Source organism: Siniperca chuatsi, linkage group LG3, assembly GCF_020085105.1.
Source record: "Siniperca chuatsi isolate FFG_IHB_CAS linkage group LG3, ASM2008510v1, whole genome shotgun sequence".
Classification (NCBI taxonomy): Eukaryota; Metazoa; Chordata; class Actinopteri; order Centrarchiformes; family Sinipercidae; genus Siniperca; species Siniperca chuatsi.
Genome location: NC_058044.1, coordinates 28,280,410 through 28,295,682, shown reverse-complemented (window position 1 = coordinate 28,295,682; position 15,273 = coordinate 28,280,410). Strand labels below are relative to the sequence as shown.

The 15,273-nt window shown below is 41.4% G+C and overlaps 1 protein-coding gene across 1 annotated transcript in view; it reads right to left on the bottom strand.

Annotated features, from left to right (window-relative positions):
• Positions 1-15,273, bottom strand: part of LOC122873318 (axin-2-like) — a 49,832-nt gene that overhangs the window by 22,288 nt on the left and 12,271 nt on the right. The window contains exon 4 of the mRNA XM_044189901.1: positions 9,896-9,953. The gene's annotated coding sequence lies outside the window, so the exon portion shown is untranslated. The remainder of the gene's footprint in view (positions 1-9,895; positions 9,954-15,273) is intronic.

Genomic DNA, 15,273 nt, shown 5'->3' with positions numbered 1-15,273 from the left:
GCGAGCTCAGTTAGTGCTCCTTAATGAGCATCAGACAAATGATGTAGAAAAATGCTCGAAACGACGCAACAGTCAGGCCTATTAGAGGCTGAACAAAACTTGTTATAGACCGGTGCCGGTTTAAACTGACAACGGCTGACTGGCCGAGGCTCAGCCTGACAGCAAATCCATGCACTGATAAGGCAAATGAAATGGCCCTATTGATCAAATGATCCAGTGTTCGGCTGTTTGACTTCTGGACAAGACGGCAGCAAGAGACAACATTGACATAAGACCAACAGACGGACGTGACAACGGCTCATTGTTGCAATCTTTACAGCCAGCCGTTGTGATATCAACATATCCACATCCTGCGATTTCAGACACAAAAAATGTGGGTGATTGCTATGTCCACACACACACACACACACGGTGTCATATTCTGTGGCAGTGATAAAGTATTTCATCACCTGTGTGAATTGATACACAGGATTTGTTGTCATTGTCATTGTAAACCCTGTTTTCTAGCCGTATGTAGCCCTGCTCGCCCGGAGCTGCTTCCAACTGTTTGTCACAAAGCATTTCACAGGGCACAATAACAAAACGGACAGTCATAGGATTTGAGGTCGATGGGAGCATAAATACCAAAGGGCGGACAAAATAATGCAAATAGCGCATGAAAAGGGACGCCAACTTTGAAGTATGTGGACCGCAATCACAGAGGCAGCTACACAGGCAAATTAAGCTGAATGCCAGTTAGCAGTATGTGTTAGCTTTAAAAGAGGACTGACACTCTTACATGTGAATTTTTAAAGCAGCTATCAGTTCCAACGGGGAAAATAGTTGGCCTGCAACTGTTAAAGCAGTAGAAATGTACAAAATAAAAAGAAAGAGGCTGAAAGAGTCTCAACTGTATTGCCAAAATATTCCAAAATTAGACAAACTGCTTCTTTGAGGGACAGTGGTCACAAGTCTCAGTGACAGAAACTTAAGGAGGTAGTACTATGCAACCCTATCGCCAGACAACAGTGTTGACATTGGATGATTATGTTGAGCAACAGTGTTTTCAACATCTAATGCGAAGGCATGGCAACTACAGTAACCTATGTTTGAGGTTAGGGAAAAATCGTGGTTAGGGCAAATAAGTCATTGTTAAGGTTAGGTAACTGAAACACTTAGTTAAGATCAGGATAGGATTGTGGTTATGGTTAAAAAAGGAACATCAGTTGCAGTTCTGTGACAGAACGCGAACTCTGGTGTCCCACATGAAAGCTGGACTCGCTACACGCCATCCACCAATCCAACCTGCACAACTCTTACCAAAGGGCAGACTGCTTCCTGCAGTGGCACTAAACATGGCATTGGACATAAATCGTGAGGTGCAGAATCACCTAATAAGAATGGATTTCTGGGGATGCTTGCTGAAACACCAAAACTTCGAACTGAAACTTTTCCAAAGTTAAAAGAAGTGTTCTTGGTATGTTCTACACCGCCTGATTTCAGGGCTGATAAAGCAGGAAACATGGGAATGAGTAATAATCTTATATCCCCCAACAGCTGCTGTCGAGCCCTTGAGCAAGGAATTAATTCCCTAATTCTTTCAATTAATTAGATCAATGGCAGACGTCTGTAGTTTACTGGGCAAATTCCACTTTGTGTATTGCTGTACAAAAGAGTATTTTTGTGTGTGTGTTCAGTAAAGTTCTTCGGGATAAAAAAAAGAAAATCTGAAAAATAAAATTGCCGTATCAGAGCTCTGATGTGTAGAAACACGAGTCTCTAATTATCATACATACAAATGCAAATTGCCTCAATGAAACAAGAGGGAACAAATATGCTTGTCATAAAAATCCATAATAATTATAGCTGTCAACTGCATGTTTTGGATATCAGATGATTACCTGCCAATCATGTGTGGTGATGGTGGATTGTGTTAATTTATCCTAAATTTTACAGTGTATGACTCGCTCCGCTCCACCAGCTCCTAATTGATTAGATTTGAGAACGGCTCTCCTATTGATTGTTTAACGCATGCTTCACTTACATAAACATGCTTGTTCATACACATTACACATACACTCGTTCTCATTGTTTCCCGATGCTTTTGCTGAGTGTACGTCTGTAGGCGTAAGTGCATGAAAGTAACATGTGCACGTCTAAAAAAACGCATATAACCTATTTCTGTTTGCTTTTATGAAGTTCAAAACATATATGTGTGTGTGTGTGTGTTCTTGAATTTATTCGGTGAGGTTCTGATATTTTTTACTAGATGAAGAGTTAAACCCACCTACTATGAATAAAGGAAGTCCCGGATACAGCAAAAGAGAGCAATCACCCTCAGCTCTGACCAGCTGCATATCGTCCGTTTATTCCTGAGAGAGTTTCTAAATCCATAACTAAAACTAAGATAAAAGTGTTTTGACCCTATGGTGAGATGTTTCCCAGTGTCATGCAGCGACTCAGCAGGTGTGCAGAGGGAGGGTGAGTTTCAAAACACACTGCACAGCAGATAGGCAAAGAGGAACATCAACAAAGTAATGCTGCTATGCACCTCACTGACTGCTCTGACAACCGACGGGGAAAACATTCACACAGAGAGAAAAAAAATAAAAGATGGAGAGAGAGCGTAGTGAAAGAGAAGAGAGATGCAAAGTGAAAGACAGACAAAGGAGAGGGTCAAAGAAGAGAGAGGAAGATGGATGAGAACGAGAAAGAAGAACCATATCTACTTCTTTTATTCGTGTATTATTTCTTGTCTATATGCTTTAACAACACTGAATCTACGATCACAATTTACATGTCATGCCTGAAACAAGACAAGTGAAATTTGAGGTTTCGTAAGAAGGGAACAGCAGAGAAAGGGAGGAGAAATACCGGCACAGACACAAAGACAAGGGGTGGAACAATAATGGAAACACAGGTACAATCTATTGTTATCAGGTACAGCAGCCGTACAACAAACACTACATTTGTGAAGCCTGTGTGTTCCGTTTTTGCTAAGCCTGTGTCAGACGTGTTGATTTAGCTTAACTTGACAACTTTTGATGCAGCAGTTTGCGCTTTTCATTTGGATCGCCTCGTACTGTAAGTGTACTCACTGATTACTCATTACAGTAATACAACTTAAAGCCCCTGAAAACTTTGCTTCAAATATTAAAGGAGCTGTATGCGACATTCGCTGCCACTAAATGGCGCACTAGAGCACCAGCGTCTCAGACCAAAACAAAAGGGTGCTACGGCTCACCAGACCCCACTGAGAAAAACAGTAATTTTATCTCGCAGATCATCGTAAAACACACTTCATTCTAACTGGTCCGAAACAAAATATAACTCACCTTTCTTAGTCTTTTCACTGTTCCGAAAATCACCAACTCTGGTTTGGCCCTTAATTCAGAGTTAGATGTGCCCGACAAAGTACACTAAACGTGCTTGTTTTTGCCACTGACAGGCTCAGATTGTTATTCTAAGTGTCTGACAACATTATAGAAAGGATTGCTAAAGAGCTAGACCTTTCTGTTAAACCGTAAGATCCTTTTTGTTTAACCAGAAATAGCCGTTATATCACTCTCGCTCGCCACCAGACTCCACTGATAAAAACAAGAATTTTACCGCTCTGCTCATCTTAAAACACACACTTCATTCGAGCTGGACGGAAAGAAAATAAAACTCACCAAAACCGTCTTTGTTAGTCTTGGTCGAAATAAATACTTTATTCAGCGCGTTAGATGAGAAAAGAACCAGCCGTTATATCGCTCTCCTCAAGTTAACAGTTTCACACGGAGAGACTCACATGCACTAACATGCATGCGCGGCCGGATTGGCTACCAAAACAAAGAACAGAGAAGCTTGGATGACAACAGCAGCGGAGGGAGTGTGAAGTCATTCTCTGCTCAGGACGCCATTCCTCCACTATATCTTTACAAAGCAAATAGTTGTTTGCTGCTATATTAAATTCTTGTATACAGAACCTTTAAGTATTTCTTTGTAACATTAAATATTCATGACTAAGAAAGAAACATCAAAGTTAATCAAACATCTTTAGGTATTTATTAAGAGTTTAACGCTCAAAAACTCTAATCTGCCTCATCAGGACAGTGTGGGTGTGGTTTTGATCATATTTTATTGACAGTGACCGAACAACACGCCAACTCTTATCAGATTCTGATTCAAATGCTGCTAAATCCTGATTGGTGCTCAGAAGAGCGTGACATCACATTCTTCCAACCGAGCCCTGCCCACTTCAAAGCAGTGAGAAGAGGACAGAGACAAAAAGAAACACAGCAATCTCACAAGTGAAATGATGAAACCTGTTCTAACGTTGTGTTCGTTGTGTTCATGTAGCACCCCATCACTCACAGCTAGAGGCTGACTGCTGAAATAGGTTTTCATGGCCTTCAAATACAAAAACACCACGATCGATGGCCTCAAACATTTCTGTAGAGGTGAATCAACACCTCTGACACACTTGAAGTGAAAATTAACTTGAAACTTTTGCAATCTACAAAGGTAGTATTTGTTGCACGGTTGCTGTGATGCCCTGTTCACAAATAAGGTATCCAAAACTGGTGACAGGATCTCATTTATTGTGAATTGAACCTCGCAAAGCATGCAAGTGCAACACACTGCTCAAAGAATCAAAGGTCATCCAGCAGTGGGACTTGGGGAGTTGAGAAGGGTTCAACCTTTTTGCAAATGTTTGCTGAAACGCAGGAGCGACAACCTGGATGCAACCAATCACGCTTGAAGGAACGAAAGAAGGTTTGTTGTTTTCTACTCCACTCACAGAAGAAAAACAAACAAAATGGAGGAAAATGCTGATCGTCGTAGTCAGTGGCTTCATAATTCTTTACAATATCGCTGAAATGAGCTACCAGGACTTGAATAAAAAAAATGATGCTTGGAAATACATCGCTCAGTAAATTAACTACTTCATGCTGCGACGGTAGTGGCAATGTGAGTAAATAACTGCCCAATCAAAGGTGAGCATGTACATTTGTTCAACTTTGAGTGGACGTGCTCGGCCGGCCAATAGAAACGCTGATGCATGGAGAAGTTGTTATTCTAGCGTGTTTCTTAACCATTTTTAGTTGATTTTCACACTACTAGACTACAAAATGTAGCGTAGCTCCCAAACACTGTTTACACTTTGTGATCGCTCGGATAAATGTTTTTTTTATTACCACATCAGATATGTGATACCACTTCCTTTTTCTGGGCCCAGTGTGGGTACATTTTGCTGAACGTAAACCAAATGTGACTATACCTTTATGCGAGACATGACACCGCCCCCTCCTGTTTGTATCTGTATTTGTGAACATAAAAGTAAGGGACTGAATTATACTGTACTGCTGTTTCCATTATTTTGTCCTATTCCTGTAACCACACCAGAAAAAAAAAATTACCCAAAACCTCTGACAGAAAAGAGGAAGGAATCATTTTCGGTCCAATTCTTGAAAAACAAAATAAATTCATGGACTTGTTCCCTGTTCAGCACATTTGGAAACTCTACTAAAACCTTCCTTCTACTACTATCAGCCAATAATGCCACATCTAGTCCAAAGATGCGAGTGTTTCAACTATTGGGAAGTCCTAACAGTGGGGCAGGAGAATAACAGACTGTGGGAGTGAAGAGGTCAGCATAGTTCACCAGGCCTCGTATTAATCAGTAGCGCCGCCGTGGAGCGGAGCAGAGGGAAAGGCCGCCAATCATCGCCTCTCCGCCAGCGCCGCTGAAATGTGTAGACAAAGCAGTGTGAGAGGAGCGTGCTCCACTGTTTGCCCTCCCACACCTGAAGATGATGGGATAGGTGGAAGAAAAGAAAAAGAGCGTAGAAGGAGAGGGGTGACATAAAGCAGGAGTGGGAGCCCCCCCACCCACCCCCACCCACCCTCCCACCACTCCTCCTCCCTCTCTGAATAAAATCTGGTGCCATAAAATGTAAGAGCGGGCAAACAGCTCCTCCCCAGCTTGTCGGGGAGTTTGTTTTAAAGTGGAAATGAGGCTGATGGCGCACTTGGCGATTAGCCCCGCGGCTAACATGAAAGGAGAGGAAAAGACAGCTGCTAATTTTCTCCTTTGACCTTTGGCTCCCGCTGGTATTTCACACAAACGCTGATTTATGGAGGAGCCTAACAGCTCACTGCTACTGGAGGGATTACCGTAAGAGAAAGAGGGAGAGGAGGGGAAAGAGAAAAAGGAGCTGACCCCTAGAACTCATAGTATCTAAATTCATTCATTTCATCTTTTTGTTTCTATCTCTGTCCTTTTTACTTCATATGTCCTTCTCCTCTCTCCCATATCTTACTGTCAATGTTCTTTTGTTTCTCCGTCTGTCTGCCTTAGTGGATTTCCAACTCTTTATCTTTTTCCATCTTTATTTGTAGTCTGTTTCTGTCTGCATGTGTCCTTCATCCTGTCCATCCTTTCCCCCCCTGCCTCTTTTGCTCGTTCTATATATCCACTATGAAATAACCATTTACGGCATATTAGGTATATGTATGAGACTCTTCTTTGCTCTGTCACACTCGCACACACACACACACACACACACACACACAAAACAAACCCAGACATCCTGACGCCCCGTGGTGCAAAAACGAGTAAGATGACACCCTTTTCTGAGCGGAAGCTCTTTCTCATCCACTCTGCAGTGCCCAGTTGTGAATATGAACACGCGCTGTGTCCCAGCACTGTAGCTGCAGGGAGATCCCATCAAAGTCTGTTTGATGCAAATCGCATGTACGGATGGTGCCCATGTGAGGAGGCCCTGAAATGCCTCTGGGGCAGCGGAGACCCAGGAAGTGCAGACCCGGCAGCACATTCCCTTCTTCCCCTCCTTTCTCCGTACTATTGCCCCTCTATTGTTCTCTCAGTTTGCCAAAGGGGGAGAGGGGTGCAGGGAACAAAAAGCAAATCACCGGGAAACCCCACTTCAAACATTCAGGTTGGATATTACTGTGTTTATATGAAGACCAATTCAGTTTTATTTACATAGCGCCAATTCATAACAGAAGTTATCTCATTGCACTTTTCCTACAGAGCAGGTCTAGACCGTACTCTTTAATATTATTATTTACAGAGACGCGACAAATCCCACCACGAGCAACCGACTGCTGCAGATCCATATAAGTGTTTCACTTGGAGCACGACGCTGAAAATGATCCCAACAAGTCATTTAGCTTTCATGGCTAATTTGTCTAAAAACAAGGAAAAAGTTTGTTAACACTGTGAAAGTGGCAAAAGTGGCTCATGCTGCTGCCACTTTGCCCTTTTTGGCTCAAAGTGCCCCTCTGGACCGAAAAATAAATAACACTTATTGTGTAATTATTGCTAGTTTTAGTGTCGTGTTATTCTAACACACGTCTAAACCCTTTTCATCCGCAGTTTTAGTCTTCTGTCTGTCGTAACAGTTATGCTTCATTTTCAACCATTTGTCCATTTATGAGCATAATGTACATCATTTTGTATTAGGTTGTTAGCACTGTCAAAAACGCTTCTGAGCATAAGGTTAGTGTATCTTTATAAATGTAGCTTCAGTTTGAAGGCTGCACGTCGATTACAGTGATAGTGCCCTCTAAACATCTCGCAGCCAGCTGTTGCACACTTTATCTCTTTTAATTGAGACACACTGCCTCTAATCTATATCTGTGCATGTCTCTGAATCAATGCAGTTTTGCTTGTTTTAGAAAAATGTCTATAAATGAGCATCCATACCTAGGAGCAAGACTGGATAAGGCAGAGCACAGCAAGAAAACCCCCCATGAGTGCTGAAAGCAGGGTTAATAATCTGATTTTCTTTACTTTCTTTAAGAGAACAATCACTTTAGAACTCAGTAACACAATTTAAAGTAGTAATGTAATAGCAATAGATGACTTGTTGAGGCAGTGGTTTATTTCTCATGCACAGAGAAATTCCTTAAACATTAAAATACAAAACAAAGCTCAATTTTCCAAGACAAAAGACATCAGCAACATAGAAAATAAATAATAGGGAAGTGAAAGAGTCACAACAAGAGCAGCTCGTCGCCAGCCAGACACGACAACCATGACGAAACTTGGAGGCAGATGTGTAGCACGTTGGATGCAAGTACTACCAGCTAAAGGAAGAACATTGTATTCCTGGACTTTAGGGCTAGAAATGTGAACATGAAGCGTACATGAATTTCCTAAAGCTGGTTAAAAGAGAGCCAAGACTGTGTCAGTGATGTTCTGAAGCTGCGTCATGTTCAGTGAACAGGAAAAACGGATTTAATGGACAGTGGTCAGAGTGATTCTGCAATGATATGCTACATTTCCTGGTTCTTGACTATCGCATTGCAAGGAAGTAACACAAATATTTTACAAATAAAACTTTTTTTCCCTGTCTGGTTTTGCTTTGGGAATTCTCCCGAATATCAACTGAACCGACAAATATCATGCTATTCATTGTGAATTTAGTTTTAGGGTGGAATCTGTTTCTTTAAGAGAAAACTGGCAGTGATAACCCCCAAACGAATACAATAAATACAATTTAAATCGGTTATGAAGCTTCTTACTATTACTAATAACCTCAGCACATTATAATCTATGTATCAGGGTAATAACAGTGTGCCAAAATCATGGTTTCAACTGTATCTCTCTCTCTCTCTCGCTCTCTCTCTCTCTCTCTCTCGACCTTTTGTTCTCACCCTCTGGGTTTCATTGAGAGTTCAAACAGGTCATTAGCCAAGTGATTACAGTCGGAGAGAGGGCATCCATCCATTAAGAAAATGCGAGTGTGTGTGCATGTGCACATGTGCCCGTTTGTGATCACCATGTGAATGTGTGCATGCATGTGTGTGCCTAACTGTGATCACAATGTGTGTGTGTGTGTGTGTGTGTGTGTGTGTGTGTGTATGTGTGTATCAATCACTTTAGTGTGGGTGACGACGAGGAGCTGTTTGTCTTTCTCATAAAAGGGAAAGGGATCAAAAGGGCTGGTCTACCAGCTGGACCTTCAATCACACTGGGACAACATGACTTTAGAGCCCTGGGCAGCTGGAGCTCTGGGGACTAATGGCGTGTGTGTGTGTGTGTGTGTGTGTGTGTGTGTTTTGAACCCTTTTAATCAAGGTCCCTGCACATTTTCCATCTCTAAATTCCTTGCCTATCCTATACTTTAAAGGATAATTCCAGTTTATTACAACTTGGGTCTTACATTCGTAGTTTTGGCCATCATTCCTATCAGTTATGATAACGTTGTACTTACCAAAGCAATTGCTGAGATCTGGGAACATGGAAACATCGCTACGACAGATCCAGAAGAGTCAAGAAATACGATGATCAGGTAGACAAATTGTTGCAGCTTTAGGTCAAAGCTGATCATCTGACAGTTTGTGGTTATTGCTCTGCCATGTTGTCACGCTCCCAGATCCCAGCAATGAACTTGGTGAGTACAACGTTGCTATAAGTGATAGAAATGATGACCAAAACTATGACCCAAGTGGAAATAAATTGAATTATCCTTTCATTTGATTCCGTATGATGTTTGAAGATAGTGGCTTGACAACAGGACTACAACACTAAAAGGGGATTATTCTTCACAACAGCAAATATGACTATGTAATCACAGCGTCCCAGGTTTGAGTCTGGCTAAAGACTATCCTCCATCTCTCTCTCCAATCAACTCGTGTCATCTCTCTACTGTGCGCTATCTAATGAAGGCAAAAGAAAGAATGACTATATTTCCAAACTTGAAATAGGGGTTTAACAATTCAGCGCAATTGAGTGAGAAGCGGGAAAGAGAAATGGATTGTTCAAGCTTTTCAAGGGAATCACAATGCAGACGAATTGTCTGCAAGCTGGAATGACGAATATTACATTCAAGTGACTACAAACTCAGCCCAAACATCAAAATGTTCATTTCAGTGCATTTTAAAGCCATAAACATGTACTTACCCACTGCTGCATGTAAGCTCTATTCTTATTATGTTTCCTCCAAAACATTAGCCGCCACCTGTAAGAAACAAACACAAAAGCTCAATTATTTCCAAGAAAACAAACAATAAATCACAAATCCTCGCCTGTTTTATAACTTTTAGCGAGTTGCATCATGTACTTGTGCCAGCACAGGCTGTTCCCACACTGAAGCTCATCTGTTGCTGGCTCTGTAACCCAGTGAGCTGTGGGATAATTTGTGATATGGCACGGAATGGAGTGTTTAAAAAAAAAATAAAAAATACTAGCTGCATGTTGTCAAATGAACAGGAATGCACAAGCTACTGCAACCAGAGCTCAGCAGCTACGCAGATGAGGTGAGAGCTCAAAATCCTTGCACATTCTTGCCAAGACATTCCACAGACATAACTTATCATATTTCCTTTCAAAGCCCCGTCCGAGCGCCAAAGTTCCAAAATGTCACCCTACTTGCTTTTCTGCCCGATATAAATCACCTCTCTGCTTCACAAAGGGGAGAGGAGTGTGTGGAAGTGCATGCATGTGTGTGCATATGTCGAGGCAGCAAGATCGAGGCTGCAGGAGAGGCATGACTGCAGAGTTTTAAGATCTTAACATACCTGTTGTACCTGCCGTGTTGACAGTTTTTGTCTGGGAGGCCTGTCCGGACCGTCCCTCGTTCTAAGAAGATCGATTTAGGCTCTGTGCTTGACATTTATGGTATGTTTATTAAACACAATGATTGTCTTTGTCAAGTACAAACCACGAATAGAAGTCCAGTGCTTCCCCCTGGTGCTGCTAGAACGGTGACCGTTCATATACAGCACATGAGAGCACATGGGCTGGTTTCTCACATTTTGTTAGCCAGAGCAGAAAACAGAAAAGGTAAAATCGCATGTGTTCCCACTGAAAAACTCAAAATGTGAATGGTAAAGGAGAGAGCCAAGTAACTGCCCTGCTATTTGAGCTATGTTGATACAGTAATGACACAATCCTCATTGGAGGTGATCATATTTCCACAGCAGCAATATTAAATTTATGTTCCGCTCGGGTCAGAAAAACCGGTGATACTGAACTGAATATTGAACAAATCAGCTGCAACAAATGCTTAAAGTCGAACTGTAATTAAAATTAATTTTAGAAAATCAGTTTATCTTTGGGCATATTAAAAAGACCAGTCGTCTCCGAGCAGTGCCGGCCCTCAGATGCCAGTCAAGGGGAATGCTCACCTAGCTCAGACGCTGTTTCCAGTTTCATCCTTCTTAAAAATGGGAAAATATGCGGCAATAGCTGCAGCGTCATTATAGTTTTTTCTCACCTTACACAAAAAGTAAGGAGAATTTAAATATCAGCTAAACTTTTATTTAACAGGGACTGTATCAGATTTCAAATATGAACTTATATCCATCCTCATTTGGTTATACTGCACGGGCCATTTGGGAGTCACTTGGAAAATGTTTAATGTTTGTGTATTTCAACAGAACTAATAAGTAAAGTACGCTCGGGGAGAGAAGTTACAAAGGAAAAAACAACAAATCTCTGAGCCATTTGTGTCTGTCTGTTTGAGCCTGTGACATACTGAAGGTAATACAACCAGTTGAGGATACAAGGAGTGGGTGCGTCTTTGTCTCTGTGTGTCATGGCATCACCCAGTCTGTTCCCAGTCTTTTTCGAGGACTCAGTGGGTAAACAGGTTGTGAGACAAGGTTTCAAAACCGTAGATCAAAGGAGGAGGTGTGTTACAAATCAGGTGAATTACAGTGTAGGAAAGAGATAACCGGTGTGGCGACTGCACTCCTGCCAAAAAGCTTTCTTATAAACTCCTTCAAAGGTGGAAGAGAGGTTGACGCAACATCTAAATATGTTCCACTGTGTGTTTATATAAGCAGCTCTGTTGTTACCTTGTATGTCCAGTTTTAGTGGAGGATTGAAGGATTATAATATGTCTTCTATGGATTTAGAACATTTTTGAAGTCAAGAGTCAGAAAAACCTTTCAAAGCCTGTTGTGTAATTTCAAAAATGCATGGTCACCAAAGCAAAACTTAGAATAGTGAGAAAGTTGGTGGAAGGTTTTTGACCCTGAAGCAGTGATAGCTAAATGCATGGAAGCAGCTTGGGAATGGTTTCAGACACATTCTTTAGGCAGCCTTTTTTTAGTCCCTTTGGAATCTGAATGATATTTCAGTCAAAAGGCGAGAGCAAAAGCCTGTGGTTGTGTGGGTGAAATTCGGATACCATCCAATGTTCAAAGCCTTGAAATACATATGCCACACAATGTTAAAGCATTCCTTTTCACAATTTACAATGCATAAACATGATGGTTTACAGAGGCCCAGGGTGATTATTTGCACAGAGGTCTAGTTTCAGCTATTTCAGGTTTTCTTGAGGTTGCCCCACGATGCCGCCCCACAAAGTGATTCTTGAAAGTGTTAAACCACTGGCCCCCCCAGCCTTGGTGAACACAAAACACTGACTGTTTAGACTTCAAATATCCAACACAGATTGTCCAGACAGCACAAGCTACAAAGAGCAACTCATGCCTGTATGAAAAGAAAATAAACTATTTAGGCCTTTATGTTGTTGTATTTTTTTTTTTTTTACCATAAATGCCCTCGCCCATTCCTCTAATATGCCAGCATTTCACACATTTCTGATTTTTATGAATGAGAGAGGTCTGCTTAATATATAAAGGTTAAGTACCACTTCTGTGATTTCGTGACAGCAATATATTGTTTCTCATAAAGGAGATGACATATAAATCACATACTGCGTGAGATAGAAAGTCTGACAAGTTGCACTTTAAAACTCGACGTTGCTCTGGGTCATGTATTCATGGCATCGTCTTTCTGCACATACAGAACATGAACTTACTGTCAGCAGCTCTGATAGCACAAGAGAGAATGCACCAATTTCTCATTTTTCAAAAGTTGTGAAAAACCTAAGCAGAGCAGCATCTCTACAAGGGCCCCCACTGATGTATCTTGAAAGACTGTGACTCCTCAGTTTGCATTTGATACCGTGTCTTTTTAGCAGCCACGCGAGAAAGCCAGTTATGGGAAAACTGCAAAAGGGAGAGACAGGACGAGCTCTTGGGCCTTCAGAAGTCTTGTCAAAAGCCTTTCCTTTCTATGCTTTGTCCCACCGATATTCATCTTGCCAGTTGAAAAGTGAAGACGGCAAAAACTTCGGGCTTGAAAAGAACTTTTCAACTTCTAAGAGACACCTCGCAACAGGACTGAGTATTTGAAAAAAGAAAAAGAAAAAAATCTGAAACAGTAGGAATGGAAGGGACTTCCAGACTGAGAGGCATGTTAAAGAATCACATACTGCGTTTGGAAAATGAAGCGGAGATGAATATGGCATTGTCCTCTGGTGAAAAGAGCAACCAGGCACGTACAGAGTGCGTTGATTCTGGCTTGCTTTGTGTGCCCACATCCCTAAAATCTATTTGACATATCCCGATAAACATATACTTAAGCTTTCTATATATTCTCAATCTGAATGTGCCTGTGTGTGTGTGTGTGTGTGTGTGTACGAGACAGACATAGATGTAATAGAAAGAGAGAGATTGTGTGTGTGTGTGTGTGTGTGTGGTGATGTGCATATGTTTATGTATTAGCTACACCCATCAGCAACACTTTGTTAGACAGAATTCTTCTCAGAACTGTCGTCCTGCGATGTGCTGTTAAAAGAAAAGTTTAATAAAGTTTGATCACCAGTTATTTTATCTCAAAGATCAGTGGGGCCTTTCAAAATTTGCAGAGCAAAAACTTTCACTCTACATCTTTTTGCCTCAACTCTACTCGTCTCTCAAAAGAAAGCTGACTTCATCACCGCACCTCGAGAGTTTGACGAAAATGAACGCTAAGCTCTTGAATCCTTTCTTTCTTTCACTCAATGGCAAAATGAATAAATGATATTCCCCCCTTTAATCGACGCACTCAGCGATAACAAAGAGACTTTGAGACACTTTGAGGACACCTAACGATGAGAAGCATCAGGAGGTGTTCTTCATTTTCGTTGACGGACAGGCAGATCAAAAAACAAGCCCCTTAAACGCTTCTTCCCACTTTAGAATAATCTCGCCTTTTCCCTCTTTCAAGCACAAAGTGGGAAGAAAGAATAATCGTTTCATCTTTACTCTCTTCTCCAGTTTCAAAGTTATTTTGCCCGTGATAAAGCGCTCTGTATTGACGACTTCGAAGGTGCCTTGTCTCTTGAAAGAAGTGACATTTTATCTATATATAGTGTTAGAGTGTGCTTCAATTTAACTTCGTCTGGCGCAGAGCGTGTCTAGTGTTGATGTGGCTGACAGCTGCTGGTTGAAAGACACGGGGAAAGTACTGAAGATTCAAATGAAGTTTTGCCATGACGACAGGGGCTTGATGTATGCTAATCAATCGATGGGGTAGAAAATATTCTTGCTGGTGGAGAGAGAAAAAGGAAAGAGTGTGAGTGACAGAAACTTGTCAGACAGCACTCACCGAGATATCAAAAAGTCACAAAGTTTGCGTCGCCACACAAGAGCCCAAATCGCATGTGGTGTATGCTACAAAAGGTTTGACTTGAAACACTTTGCATTTGATATAAAGGAAAAGAAATTGGGACAATTCTCCATATGCTGTGGCAGCAAGAAAGATTCTTCTCTTTTTTTTTTGACAAGGGAGGGGGGCAAGCTTTGTCTCTGTGACACCTACGGTGAAAATTCTCTGTCTAGGTCTGTCTGAGCCTCTTCAATCTTTCAAAGTACACAGGCCATAGGATGTTGAATTTCCATCGTATAAGACCCTGAACTGTCTCAGTAAGTAAAGGTAAAACAGATGATCAAACATCAATATCTAATAGAATCGACTGTGAAAGATGGATAAGACATCTGCTTTAAAAAACCCTCAGTTGAGGCTAAAAATATTATTTTGCTACAGTTTATCAGAGTTGTTTAAAAGCTTGGTAATATCAGAGCCAGATGCTTACAAGTTTACCACCGTGAGGCTGCTCTCTGGGCTACCTGACTCTGACTGAATTTGGGTAAAAACAACAACATCTGAGCTGCTGCTGTTCATTTTAACGTTCAACTCAGCAGCCGGAGCTTTCATAATGCAGTAAGAAATCCATTCCAGATGTGGATCCCTGTGGAATTCCAGGAAACACCAGGAAACACACACTATCTGTTCATCTACATGTATGTCTCATATGTGTCAAAAACAGCAAAATGACTGAGACAGCAAATTCAATCATCAGCGAATAAAGGCGAAGACACGCCACTCTTGACTTTTTTCTCGTTTCATCTCTTAAATGTGGATTTATCAAAGTATTTCTGGGCTCGACTGGGTCTTAATTGCATGTTGTTAAGCCGCTACATGCGAAGATTTAATCATGCGCC